General features: G+C 32.1%; 1 protein-coding gene across 1 annotated transcript in view; it reads left to right on the top strand.

Moving 5' to 3' along the window:
* The first annotated feature begins 352 nt into the window (after positions 1–352).
* LOC114332268 (sodium- and chloride-dependent GABA transporter 1-like) overlaps positions 353–15,888 on the top strand; it is a 230,178-nt gene continuing 214,642 nt past the window's right edge. The window contains exon 1 of the mRNA XM_028282037.2: positions 353–522. The gene's annotated coding sequence lies outside the window, so the exon portion shown is untranslated. The remainder of the gene's footprint in view (positions 523–15,888) is intronic.

The following is a 15,888-nucleotide window of genomic DNA, read 5'->3' on the forward strand; positions in this document are numbered from 1 at the left end:
TGCCACATTTAATTGTTTAATAAAAAATAAAAACAGTTTTTGTCTCACTGTGGCCCACCCTAATTTGATCGACCTTTAAAAAAATTCAGACCCACTAATCCTTTATCTTAATCCTAAATTAAAACTATCTTAACTTATCAATCTAATCCGTCACATGAACTTGGATAAAACTACAACAGCAAATTAGAAATAGACAATAGTTATAATAGGTCAGCTCTCTTTCTCAAGAACTTGCATTTGTTCAAAGTCTATAAAATTGCATCATTCTTTTATGCGCGAAATAATACCCAACTGTAATTGTAATCATTGCAATATTTTTTACTTAAATAGTTCACCTCACCAAAAGATTAATATAACTGCCGGCAACCATAAAAATGATCATTGACAGCGTCAGACTTGCTGGAGACTTAAGCAGTTATTTTTGTGTCCAGTAGTGTGCAGTTTCAGCGTCTCGTGGCATGTGAGTCGTGTTAAGTGTTAAATCGGATTTGCGAATTTTTAAGCGGATTAGAAAATAGTTAGGTAAGTGTTTGAATATATTAATATATCGCTCGTTTGGCACGTTTTGACGTTTTACTTAACTAGTACAATATTTTTTATATTGCCACAATACTATTTTTGCTTTATTACATTTGTTCTCATTATTCATTCAACTTTTATTTAATTTTTCATATTTAACCCAAAATCAAATTATAGAATCAAAAACAACTGTTAAATAATTATATCTATCTATCTATCTATCTATCTATCTATTGCCCTTCATTTGTCCAAAGTTGAACGTGGGCCTCCCCCTTATTTTTCCACTCTTCTTGGTTCTGTCCATCTGGTCCCTGCGTATCTTTTTAGTTATCCGACCATCTCATCTGTGGTCTCCTTTCCTTTTTATGGTCCCAAAGTCTTCACTGGGTTATCACCAAAAAATAATTTTGGGGATATTGCCCAATATATGGATATTGTCCCCTTGCCTAATTCCTCAAATTATTTTTATTGGTTTGGTGTTTTGGCGTGGATGTTTTAACCCGTGTTGAGCTGCCCCCCCCCACTTGCAAAATTTAAAAAACAAATAGCCCTGATTTATGAGCTATTTATGAGCTTTCATATTCCGCAAACTAAAAATTTTGAGCTCGTTCCACTGAGCAGGAATTTAATACTTTAGTGGGGGGGGGGGCTGAGTTAGCCCCCCAACTACTTAAAAATAGGAATATTGAATTGGTTTTTGCGGCAGAATTACGAGCTATTTATGAGCTCTTGAAATTGTCTAGTTTCGATTTTTGAGCTCATCCCCTTCACCCCAAACAACCCTTTAATTGATTTAACTTAAGAGAAAAATGCTGAGAAAACTTAAAATATATCGTATTGCAGATATAATTCCTATAGCTTATATACTCTAAAAATAAGTTATTAAATCACGTGCATTTCGATTATTTAGCTACAACCCCTTCGCAAGAAAACCACCCTATCTTCCCGGCTTAGTTGTACTTAAAATGCATTAAATTAATTATTTGGCGACTACATATCATTTAATAATTTATAAGCTCCCAAATTACGCGCATTTAGATCAGTAAATTGCAATTTATTTTGTATAGTGCAGTCACTGAAGGTAAAAATCAACGATTACCTTCAATTTTGGTGCACCTTCATCGATTTTCACGAAAATTGTTCAGTGGTTAGAGGATACCCCAAGAAACAAAGGTGACATGGTACCACCTTGCGCCTTTACCCTGAGGGTGGATACCGCCCCTTCTCGGGGGTGAAAATTCTTTTATAAAAAATAACTTCACAAATCAATAAAAGAACAAATTGAAAGCAAAATTTATTATATAAAGTTATTAAAATAAGTCAATACTTTTTAAGTTATTAAAGATCAAAGATTTTAATTATTCGTGAAAAAAATGCATGTTTTGAAGGTTATAGGAATACTTTTGATTGTGACGAAGGCTATTCCAATAAGCGGGTTCGACTGTATAACAAATTTTGCTTAGAATTTGTCCCTCTCTTGATTTGTGGGGTTATTTTTAATAAAGTAATTTTCACCCCCGAGAAGGGGTGACATATACCCCCGGCTAAGTTGTTATTGTTAATTTTGTTTCTTGAGGTATCCTCTATCCGCTCACCAATTTTCGTGAAAATGAATGGAGATTTACCGAAATTGAAGGTCATAGTTGATTTTTACCTTCAGTGACTGCACTATAGAAAGAAAATGGCAATTAAATAATTGAGATGCGTATATTTTGCGAGCTCATAAATTATTAAACGATATGTAGTCGCCAAATAATTAATTTAAGTTATTTTTTCTACAACCGTGTTAAAAATGCAATTTTTAGTACTCCATACGAGCGTTAAAAATGCTACTTTAAGGCATTAGTGCTTTAAAAAAATTGGCACTGCAGTTCGTATTGACTGTATATGCAATTTTGATGTTATGTCAAAAAAATATAAAATTTTAATGTCAGTCAAGTTCAAGTAAAAGTTTTTGTAGATATTGTCCTGTAATTACGTTTGTAGAAAAAATATTGTATGATATGCCTGTTTTTTTTAAGGCACTCATGTGAATTGCAAGAACTCGCTTTCGCTCATTCTGCAAACTTTCACATGCGTGCATTAAACGTGTACTTTTAACACTTATATCATAAATAACTATTAAGTACAACTCTCTCTTAAGCCGGGAATATGGGATGGTTTTCTTGCGAAGGGGTTGTAGCTCAATAATCAAAAGGCGCGTGATTTAAGAGTTTATTCTTAGAATATAAGCTATACGAATTAAACTAGTATTACCTTTTTTGTAAAAACTTACAGTTTTTCAGTGATTTACGAAAAACCGCTTCAAAACATGCATTTTTTTCACGAATAATTAAAATTTTTGATCCTTAATAACTTAAAAAGTAGTGACTTATTTTAATAACTTTATATAATTAATTTTGCCTATAATTTGTTCTTTTACAGATTTGTGCAGTTATTTTTTATAAAATAATTTTCACCCCCGAGAAGGGGCGGTATATACCCTCAGGGTAAAGGCGCAAGGTGGTACCATGTCACCATTGTTTCTTGAGGTATCCTCTAACCACTGACCAATTTTCGTGAAAATCGATGAAGGTTCACCGAAATTGAAGGTAATCGTTGATTTTTACCTTCATTGACTGAACTATACAAAATAAATTGCAATTTTTTTATCTAAATGCGCGTAATTTGGGAGCTTATAGATTATTAAATGATATGTAGTCGCCAAATAATTAATTTAATGTATTTTAAGTACAACTTTCTCTTAAGCCGGGAAGATAGGGTGGTTTTCTTGCGAAGGGGTGAAGTGAGCTCAATAATCGAAATGCACGTGATTTAATAGTTTATTCTTAGAGAATATAAGCTATAGGAATTATATCCGCAATACGATATATTTTAAGTTTTCTCAGCATTTTTCTCTTAAGTTAAATCAATTAAAGGGTTGTTTGGGGGTGAAGGGGATGAGCTCAAGAATCGAAACTATATAATTTCATGAGCTCATAAATAGCCCGTAATTCTGCCGCAAAAACCGATTCAATATTCCTATTTTTAAGTAGTGGGAGGGGGGCTGACTCGGCCCCCCCACTAAAGTATTAAATTCCTGCTCAGTTTAGAATGAGCTCAAAATTTTTAGTTTGCGGAATATGAAAGCTCATAAATAGCTCATAAATCAGGGCTATTTTTTTTAAATTTTTGCAAGTGGGGGGGGGGGGGCAGCTCAACACGGGTGATGTTTTATTGTAATTGTTGCTTTTTCGTAGACGTTTTACAACATTGTCTTCAATACTGTCAAAGGCCTTTTCAAAATACACAAAAGCAATATATAGTGGTAAGTGGTCTTGTGCTATATCCCTTTCTGAATCTCTTTCTGCATTGCTCAATAAGAATTATTATATAGTTCACTTTTAACGATGGGTACAATAACCCTTTCACTCCAATCTGTTATCTTTTTCTGTGCGACCTATACCCACCTGTTTAATCACTTCATGCTTTTTGTTAACTAGGGTTTCCCCTTTTTGTTTTAAAATCTCAGCTGGTATGTGATCTGTTCCTGGAGCTTTGTGATTTTCAGAGCTTTGATGGTAGCAATCTCTTCCGTAGCTGGTATCTTTAGTTCTATTTCTAAAATATCGACTTTAAATACAATCTCTTTCTCTTGGTTTATTTCCTTACCCTCTGTAACCTCTATGTCTCCCGTATCGTTCAGTGACTTACTGAAACACTCTGCCTATCTTCAAGCATAGCTTATTTATTTCCAATAAGTTTCAGCCAAAGTTGCATTTGATTGGAAGCATCTTCTTTCGTATTCAGTATTTCCATCGATTTAAAATAAAATATCGTCTTTTTCTTTTTTCTGTGTAGAAATAACTGTCTATTTTTCAATGTGCCTTCAGTAACTTGCTCTATTGTTTTTTTGGTCTCCTCAGTGATCGTCTCCCTATCGGGGACCTTCTCTCGCCATCTTCATTATTCTATTTGTTCTCCTTCGGCTTATATGATCGTTCCATTCTACTCTTCTATTTCTTACCTAGTTCTTGATGATCTCTTAGATGTTTTTAAATGATCATAGATACACGGGCCCTCAGGATATTGCCATGGTTTTCTCTCATCATTTTAGCTCAATTTATCAGGTATCATCCACACATCAGGGTAGTTCTCAGGGATCTTTTAACTTTTCAGTTATTAGTGAAGAAGATGTGAAGGTTAGTATAAAAAAATTAAAGCCAAAAAAAGGCCATTAGTAGTGATAATATGCCTGCCTATATCTTTAAAGGATGTTCTGATCTATTTCAAAAACCACTATCACATTTATTTAATCTATCTCTTAAAACTAACACCTTTCCAGACAAACTTAAAGAGGCTACCATTACTCCAGTTTTTAAATCAGGTAATAGAAACAATATAGAAGACTCTCGTCCTAAAAGTATCCTTAATTCTCTGGCTAAAATATTTGAATCTATTCTCTATATGAATATACTGAAAAATTTTGAAAGTGAATTTGCTCCAGAACAACATGGTTGCTTGTCTGGGTTATCCATAACTAGTAATCTGTGCATTCTCTCTAATTTTGCTAGTGAGGCAATAAATAATAAACTCCAATTAGATTTAATAATGACTGACTGCTCAAAGGCATTTGATATGGTTGACCATGGCATTCTTTTATCAATATTGAATGAGTTTGGTTTTTCGTATGATGCTTGTACATTTATAAAATCGTATGTGGAATCAAGGTTTCAACGAGTCAAAATTGGTAGGTGATTTTCAGATAAATTTCAGGCTACATCTGGTGTCCCCCAAGGGAGCAACTTAGGGCCTTTGTTTTTCTTAATTTTTGTCAACTCACTACCACAATCTCTTAAATTTTCTTCTAGTTTAATCTATGCTGATGATTTTAAGCTTTTTAAGACTATACGTACTCCAAATGATTGTCAGTTACTACAGGAGGACCTGATCTCAGTTGTAAAATGGTTTAGGGACAACAATATGATCTTGAATATTAAGAAGTGTGGAGTCATATCTTTTACTCGCAAAAATCGACTACATTCAAAATAATTATAGAATTGACAATTGTGTAGTATCTAGGAAAACCAAATGTAAAGATCTGGGAATATACCTACAGGCTAACGTGAAATTTAATGAACACTATATAAATATTGTTAATAAGGCCTACAAAATATTGGATTTATAATAAGAAATTCCAAACACTTTAGTATAAACACAACCATTAGACTATAATATAACGCTTTAGTCAGACCAAACTTGGAATATGCATCAGTGGTATGGGCTTCTGAAGCCAAAGTTCATATTAATCATATAGAAAAGGTACATAGAATATTTCTAAGGTATTTATACCTTAAGAAATACAATGTGTATACTCACCTTACGCCATCAAAAGAGTTGCTTCAACTATTTGGCTTGCAGTCATTGGAGCAAAAAAGAAATATGCATTGTGTTGTGTTTATTCATAATATTATTATATATAGTTTAGCTCTCCAGGCCTAGAAGGCCCATGGCTTGGTTTACTATTCCTTTCCAATCTCTCCTATTTGCTGCTTTATTTTTCCAATTTGTGATTTTCAGTTCTTCTATGTCTTTTTCGACATCTTTCTTCTATCTGGTTTTCGGTCTACCTTTCTTCTTCTTTCCTCCTATTCCTCCCGTTAGTACTTTTTTGGGAAGTCTCGTATTTGGCATCCTTTGGATATGTCCCAACCATCTCAGTCTTTGTGATTTTATGATCCCTACTATGTTTGGTTCACCATACATCCTCTCCAATTCTACATTTGGTCTTCTTATCCACATTCCATTCCATATCTTTCCGCCAAATATTTTTCTTAGGACTTTTCTTTCCCATACTTTAAGCATGACTTGCTCGGATTTGTTTATCGTCCATGTTTCACTATAGACTATAGGTCTTATCACTCATAATATTATTAACAATGTTAAATATAAGACATGTGGTTTGATCAACTTTATTAGGTTTCATGTGCCAAAGGTCAACCTAAGAGTAAACAGTAATGACCTATTTTCTTGTAGTCCATATAATTCTTGTGCAATAATAAACTATAATATGCAATATCAGTGTAAGGCGTTAATAAAGATCTGTGATATAGACCTCTTTAACTGTAGTGTAAGGGATATTAAAAAATGTTAGGAATAGATAAGTAATGGACTCAATTTTAAAATTTTATTAATTTGTGTCTTTTTTTTAATGTGTTTACTTTCTGGGTTTTTATTTTGTACTTGTGTGTATATTGTATTTTTTATGTGTATATTGTTATACCAAGTAAGTAATGAGCCCTCTTACATGTAATAATTACTACCAAGATGGTGTTTGTAAGTTTTAATAAATAAATAAAATAAATAAAATAAATAAAATAAATAAAATAAATAAAATAAATAAAATAAATAAAATAAATAAAATAAATAAAATAAATAAAATAAATAAAATAAATAAAATAAATAAAATAAATAAAATAAATAAAATAAATAAATAATGTGCATCTCCGCTGTAAATCTGTACTTTTAATTTTGTCCCATAGTGTCTTACCAACGATTTTTCTAAGAGTTTTCGTCTATGCATTATTTTTGTCTTATCTGTGTCAGGTTGTATCTCTTCTGCATGTGTCATTATTGGTCTGATAACTGTTTTGTAAATTTTGCCTTTGAGTTCTTTATCGATATTTTTATTTCTCCATATTGTGTCATTCAGGCAACCTGCGGCTCTGTTTGCTCTGTTCACTTAATCTCCCACTTCTGTTTCGAGTTTTCCGTATCTAGATAGTGTGATGCCTAGATATTTAAACTGCATCACTTGTTCTATTACACAGCCCAACAAAAAAAAAAAAAATTGTCTTGCTGCCGAAAAAAAATCAACTGATTTTAGTTAATTCATCTCTGCTGATTCCAAAAATACAAACCTTTTCTTTGTATCAGCTCTAGTTTTCGCGATATAACATACTTATCAAATACTTAAATATTCTTAAATTTCTGTATATTCCACCACTATAATTGAAATATGTTTATAAACAAACTTAACAAATTCTAAGACAAATGGGCAAAAGAACAAAAGGGCCTATTTTGGTGTTCATTTAGGAGATCAAGATAAATCCTGAGTTCCACATGTAGTGTGCAAAACTTGGTATTGAAAACTTGCGACAGTGGACGAAAGGACAACGAAAATGTTTAAATTTGGTTTTCCAATGGTATGGACGGAACCAAAAAATCATTTTGACGATTGCTATTTCTGTTTTGTGAATATAAAGGGCATTAATCGTAACAATTGACACACGTGTACATATCCTAACCTGGATTCAGCAATAAGACCAATTCCACATCAGCTCGAGCAGATACCCATTCCAATATTTAGCAGTCTACCTATGTTACCAGAGGATAATGCCGAAACGTTATTTGACGAACTGCAGACTAATAGATTTGAGGAAGACGACAGTGACTTTGAAGGGGATTCAACACGTCCTGAATGCTTTACTCAGGAAGAGCTAAGCGATCTTATCAGAAATTTTAGCCTTCCAAAGGATTCTTCCGAGTTGCTTACCTCCAGACTAAAAGAAAAGAATGTTCTTCACCCAGACACCAAAATTACATACTACCGTAATAGAGATAAAAGATCTTTTGCCTTTTTTTATCAGCAAGATGATATGGTTTTTCATAACAATATTAAAGGACTGTTAGAAAAAATAGGTGTATCAAAGTATACACCAGATCACTGGCGTCTTTTTATCGACAGTTCCAAACGAAGTGTAAAGTGTGTCCTTCTACATGTTGGCAACAAATATGGAAGTATACCAATTGGGCATTAGAGTGGAATAAATGCTCAACAATTTTAAAAAACACGGTTGTCATATGTGTATTAAAATTCATTACCTTCACAGCCACTTAGACCGTTTCCCAGAAAATTTTCACCAGGATATCAAAACGATGGAAGAGGGGTATCAGGGAGATGGGGTTATCATATGATGGCGGATTACTGCTGGAGTCTTCAAAGGGACCGTCCTTTTAAAGCCTTTGTAAGAAAATCATATAAAAGGAAGATTTTAGGTGACGCCCAATAACACATTTTTGTTGCGACGCTGCCGGTTAGGTTAGATGAAAATTTAAGTTTTTTTGGCAGATATGTGTGATGATTTTTGTAAGTACATTATTGTACAATAAATATCTTACTTTTTATTCGCATTTGGTTTATTTCATGGGTAGCAGCAATACATATATGTAGGTAGTGCTGCGTTAAATTACCCTATATGTTAGAAAGTGATCTGCTGTCGTATTTTCTGAAAACGATCTTATGGAGCAAATCTGGTGGCATTTTTGTATTCAGCAGGCCAAAATTACCTAGAAACAGTAAAACAATTTCCGGCAGCAAACTGTCTGTTTACCAGTGTTATGTAATATGTAACCTTCCAGCTCTAATTTACATCTTAGTAGATCTGCTGTTGTAACGATACATTTTGTTTTTTGGGGAAATTAACATTTTTAGTCTTTACTTTTTTTATTATTTTATCAACGATCAAATTGAACAATAGAGGACACAGGAAATTTCCCCGTCTTAACTAATTTCTAGCTTCAATTGGGTCGGTTAATTCTTCTTCTACCTTTAATTTTATTGTGTTGTTATGGTAGATACTTTCGACCGTTTTGATTGTTTACAGAGTGGATTTACATTGTGGTTTACAGAGAGTTACTCCCTTGCGTACAATAAGTGGATAACGTCCTTTAATGTGACCCTATCAAAGGCCTTTTTTAATGTCCATGAATCATAACTATGGTAGTTTGTTGTATTCTAATGCATTGCATCATTATAAATTATTATCCACATTACAATATCAGTTGTCTCTAGAATGGTACGATTTTTTAATATTACAATGACCTTATTATAATCTCTTGCAAACTAAGGTGTCTTTTTGGATTGCCCTCAATATAAGAAGAAACCAATTATTATCGTGTTACACCAAAAAACAAAAATTTTTAAATTTTCAGTATAATTAGCGCAAGCGGTTATTAGGGCAGTCAATGAGGGTATTTGGCTCCGAATTCCATCCTACTACATCGATTTACTTGATATTTTCACAGTAATTAGGAAATAGCTCAAGAAACAAAGTCTATCCTATGCCGAAGTACGCTTTTATCTTGGGGGTGGTTCCCACCCCTTCTCGGGGGTGGTTTTGTTTAAAATAGCCACGGAAGAGGCTAGAAAACCTAATTATAAGCAAAAACTGTTCTATAATTATTTTTTAAAAACTCAATAATTTTTGAGTTATTCGTGGTTGAAAATTGGCTTTGAAATTGAAAGACTAAGTCTTCCTCAGCTGTTCACGTGGGCTCAAAATGGTTTGACTCAGCCATGTTGTCTTTTTAATATATAAATTTAGATGTGATTTAATTCATTTTAAGGGGCTGTTATACCCGATATCTGTGGCTTTTGCCCAGTATCCATGTATTTTATTGTGTCGTTTAGCAATTGCTCTTCTATGAAGGTTTTATAAGAGGACCAAGCTCTGCTTATGGCACGTTATGTGTATAAATAATATATTATATTAATTGCTTATACTAGAGTGTAAAAATAAAAAGTATTTTTATCATGTTCCGTAGGTATTGACATTTACTTGTTTACTTAAATAAATGCTCTGCCTCTGTCTTGTTTTATAAATATTTATTTAAAATAGTAAATAATATTGTCCAGGCAAATGTTCTATAAAAACAATGAAACATTGAACAAAATAAAAAGTGTTAAAAATATCCACGAATCCTTAAACCATTTTGTTTTGTAATAAAATAATGGTTATGAATGGATCAAAGAAAAACCAAAAATTTTGCTCATCGAAAATAGTCTAGTCTTCAGCGATTAATAATTAATCTCTTAAGATCATACGAACAAGATGCATTTTGCTGAGAATGTTAATTTTGGAGCCCCAAAAAAATGCAAAGATGGCAAGATGCATTTGTCACTATTTACTCCCTAAACCGCGTTAACCAAAACGGAAAATATCGGTTTACCAACTGTTCAATTAGAAATAATGCTTGAAGAGACCGCGTGGCCGGCGATTTTGAATGTTACGCACGATATCAATTCTTAAAAAAAAAGAATGTGTGTACTTTGTACGCATGTAAGAAGTTATAATTCTATTATATAATTTCAACGAAATAAATAATATACTTAACAGGATAGTTGTATTTTATTTAAATACTAGCTGACCCGGTGAACTTCGTTGCACCTTAGATAGTGTGTCATAATTAGATAATCTGTCATAATTTTGATTATAGATCAGTTGCTTGAACGTAATGGCTAAAAATCAATTACTCAAAATCAACTGCTCGAAAATGAATTTCTAGACATGAAAATTGATCGAAATGCAATTTCCTCGAATAAAAAAGAAAATTATATGTCCAAATATTTTATGCAAAATTTGTAAGTATGGTCGAATTAAATCCGATAGTTTTAAGGCATTCCAGAAGCCGCTACAGATAAAATGTTTTAACAACTTATTAATCATTAGTCGACATTTATTAAAAGTTAAAATAATTAAGACAATAACTGGACGATAACGATTTAATGAGTAGAAAACAATTAAAAATTATTTTGCACATCATATTTGAGACAGTATTTGGTTGAAAAATCTCATTTTTGCTGGCCAAAAATATATTAATTTGTCTGGACTAAATTACAGTTCTGTTTATCTTAAAAGGGATATGATACTATCAACATTCACACAGTGTTGCCAAACTGGATTTTGTTATTTTGAGTCTAAATTTTCCCAGCGATCTCCGAGGGTACAATACATAAGAAAGATAGATAATATGACAAATTATATGATATTCCACGTATACAGTACGTAAATCGTTCAGCTGGACATAGGGAACATACAATATATAGATTTAGATACATAAATACATACATTGTATTATATTGAGATAACTGAGGCAACTGAGTTTTCTCGATGACAATATGGTTGTTAGCATTAAGGGGCATTAACCTCACAATTTACAAATCATTTCGACTGACACAAATAAACGTCAAAATATGAGAATATAGTAGGTAGCAAAATATTTTTGGCCTAAGAGAATGGAAAAACTGTTTAGGTTTTAAAGTAAAATAAATTTTATTATTTTAATTCATACCTTAAACTTTAGCTACACGCGCTGGCGTATTTTTGTACGCCACATATAAGAATTCTACTACAAATGAATTTAAAAATTTAATTTTTGTCTTTGTTTATTTATCTAACCTATCACTGGAATGTGCTTTACACTGGATTTAGTTTCGTTATAATCGGCATTCTAGGAAGATCGTAATTTACAATTTATTATTTGTTGTTTCCGGTGGTGGATAACATACGCCACAATTATAGTAATACAATTAGTAATATAAGTACATATTTCAAATGTTTTTTAGTCATTATGGCACAAATATATTTTTCTTTATAAACAATACTTTTTCTCAGGTAAAAAATATCGTTTCAAAAAAATATTATTAGCAATTTTATTTATCATGGAATCAGATTCCAGTTATATATCCCAATTTGCTTACTGAGAAGGAACTCCAAGTATCCGCTGACGCCGAGTAAGGTTTATAACAAACAAATAAGTGTAATTTTTCAAAAAAAAAAACAAATCCGCTGTTTTTAAGTATATTTTCTTGTGGCGTATAAAGAACGCCACGCGTGTAGTTATGTTATATTTTGATGTGCGGGTAGTTAAAGGTTAAAATTCTAAATATTAATTAATTATCACAATAACAAAAAATATTATCAATCATTTAATACATGCAATAGTGTACATGATATTTTTCGTTAGTTCATCTATTAAACATAAATAAACTGGATGGTTTGCCCACGCGAAAGCAAGATTTTTTGAAAATTTGTAAAATTAAAAAATTCATATTTTATCCAATTTGAGTCCAAAAGTTAATCTGTTGCAGTTTTCTTTTATGAAATTTCCCATTCGTTCTTCTTCTATGCTCAGAATTTTGCTACGGCTTACGGTTCGCTATTTCGGAAACGGACTGCGCTAGAGAAGAAAAAATAGCAGCGTTTTGTTCGGACTTCAGCAGGGAATCTACCTGCCAAATTTCATGAAAATCGGTCAATTCGTTTCGGAGGAGTATGGCAACAAACTAACAAAGTGTAACTAACATAACTCGACTTTCTTTTATATATATAGATGTAAAATATTTAAATGGCTATTAAAAAATAACGGTTGAAGATAAAAAAGTGAAAATTTAGGATTGTATGTATCTTTTACTTCTACATCATACAAAATTAAGAAAAAACGGTTTGTCAAAAAATTAAAAAATATATCAGGGGGGGCAAGCCCCCTTATGACGTACGGGCATGAATTCAGAGTTATGCCTATTCCCAGTCCGGTAGAATACACGTGTAAAATTTCATAACAATCTGATGAGCCGTTCTCGAGTTATTATCAGTGTAACTAACATAACTCGACTTTCTTTTATATATATATAGATAGATGTAAAATATTTAAATGGCTATTAAAAAATAACGGTTGAAGATAAAAAAGTGAACATTTAGGATTGTATGTATCTTTTGCTTCTACATCATACAAAATTAAGAAAAAACGGTTTGTCAAAAAATTAAAAAATATATCAGGGGGGGCAAGCCCCCTTATGACGTACGGGCATGAATTCAGAGTTATGCCTATTCCCAGTCCGGTAGAATACACGTGTAAAATTTCATAACAATCTGATGAGCCGTTCTCGAGTTATTATCAGTGTAACTAACATAACTCGACTTTCTTTTATATATATAGATGTAAAATATTTAAATGGCTATTAAAAAATAACGGTTGAAGATAAAAAAGTGAAAATTTAGGATTGTATGTATCTTTTGCTTCTACATCATACAAAATTAAGAAAAAACGGTTTGTCAAAAAATTAAAAAAATATATTAGGGGGGGCAAGCCCCCTTATGACGTACGGGCATGAATTCAGAGTTATGCCTATTCCCAGTCCGGTAGAATACACGTGTAAAATTTCATAACAATCTGATGAGCCGTTCTCGAGTTATTATCAGTGTAACTAACATAACTCGACTTTCTTTTATATATATAGATGTAAAATATTTAAATGGCTATTAAAAAATAACGGTTGAAGATAAAAAAGTGAAAATTTAGGATTGTATGTATCTTTTGCTTCTACATCATACAAAATTAAGAAAAAACGGTTTGTCAAAAAATTAAAAAAATATATCAGGGGGCGCAAGCCCCCTTATGACGTACGGGCATGAATTCAGAGTTATGCCTATTCCCAGTCCGGTAGAATACACGTGTAAAATTTCATAACAATCTGATGAGCCGTTCTCGAGTTATTATCAGTGTAACTAACATAACTCGACTTTCTTTTATATATATAGATGTAAAATATTTAAATGGCTATTAAAAAATAACGGTTGAAGATAAAAAAGTGAAAATTTAGGATTGTATGTATCTTTTGCTTCTACATCATACAAAATTAAGAAAAAACGGTTTGTCAAAAAATTAAAAAAATATATCAGGGGGGGCAAGCCCCCTTATGACGTACGGGCATGAATTCAGAGTTATGCCTATTCCCAGTCCGGTAGAATACACGTGTAAAATTTCATAACAATCTGATGAGCCGTTCTCGAGTTATTATCAGTGTAACTAACATAACTCGACTTTCTTTTATATATATAGATGTAAAATTTTTAAATGGCTATTAAAAAATAACGGTTGAAGATAAAAAAGTGAAAATTTAGGATTGTATGTATCTTTTGCTTCTACATCATACAAAATTAAGAAAAAACGGTTTGTCAAAAAATTAAAAAAATATATCAGGGGGGGCAAGCCCCCTTATGACGTACGGGCATGAATTCAGAGTTATGCCTATTCCCAGTCCGGTAGAATACACGTGTAAAATTTCATAACAATCTGATGAGCCGTTCTCGAGTTATTATCAGTGTAACTAACATAACTCGACTTTCTTTTATATATATAGATTAAATTAACTTTATTACCTACCACTTTCAAATTTTTTTTATTAAAATAACCAAAAATTAAAAAAAAAATGTGAATCATCTGGGTTTGGAACCCGGGACCTCTCGATCTCTGGTCCAATGCTCTACTAACCAAGCTATCGAGCCCCTTGTAAGTGACATATAGTATCTCGGATATAATTACACAACACGGTGACAAATAGATCATAATGTGAAGTATAAAAATGTTATACCTAGATATTTTATTATCTTACTACCGAGGAAAACAAATCCAAAGACACAAAAATTATAATAAATAATACATTTACTAAAAACAATAATATATTCTTTTAATTACTTATTTGCGCTGATATATACATACCTTGAAAGATTAGCAACGAACTACATACTGTCTGTGCGCGCATGCGCCAGGGAATTATAAAATTTCACTCTCGATCGTGAAGAAGTATAACTTCAAAAATTTGTATAAATTAAACGATAAAAATCCGATATCTTTTAATTAAAATGTTCTATTCACAAAACTCAAGATGTAATTTAAACGAGAAGAGAGCAGCTTTCGTATACAATTTTTTGGCCGCAAATGAAGTCAGTTTAGATAAAGTTGTTAATAAATAAAAGTCGCTCGATTTTTGCTATTTTTTTACCGAAAGTACTGAATGGCCTCTATTCAATTCTGAGCCCCTCCTCTATGTAAACTAGATCGGGCACGACCCTGGCCTTTGTGTTATTGTATAATGCGGTACCATAAGCAGATTTATCGATGATATGCAAGTACACTACTACAAGAAATTAAAGCACCACCTTAAAATGGGTAATTTTTAATGTTTCGAATTTCCTAAACCTGTTGTCCGATTTAAGTGATGTTTTAATATGTTATAGTCCTATTATTTAACAATACCCTTAAAATAATATTGTTGCTAGAGAGGTAAATTATCATTTTATACCGGGTGTACGAATCAAACTGTGTTTTTTTCTCAAAGTTCTCAACCCCGTGTGAAATATTCTAGCATTTATAAAATACTGAAATTAATTTTAATTGTGAATGTAATTTAATAATGTAATTAAGTTTTCCTATCCTTTTTGTTTTTTCATTCATTCGCTTATGCTGGATAATAAAAATGTTAGGTACTTTAACTAACCTGAAGCTTTTGGAAAATATCTGAAAAAAATCTTCATGCCCTTTCCTTCAGAATTATCTGCTGAAGAAAAACACGAAATTACCGACTATCTAAATGTACCCTTCCAAATGGACCTGCCTCATAACAAGTTCACTATTAGAGAAGTCAAACAAACAATTAATTATGGAAGAAATTAACATAAAAAAGCTCCTGGTTTCTATTTGGTATCTGGAAAAATTCTTCAAGAACTATCCGAAAAGAGCTACAGATTTATTACTTACATTTTTAAT

The sequence above is a fragment of the Diabrotica virgifera genome, chromosome 4 (assembly GCF_917563875.1).
Source record: "Diabrotica virgifera virgifera chromosome 4, PGI_DIABVI_V3a".
In the NCBI taxonomy this organism is placed as follows: domain Eukaryota; kingdom Metazoa; phylum Arthropoda; class Insecta; order Coleoptera; family Chrysomelidae; genus Diabrotica; species Diabrotica virgifera.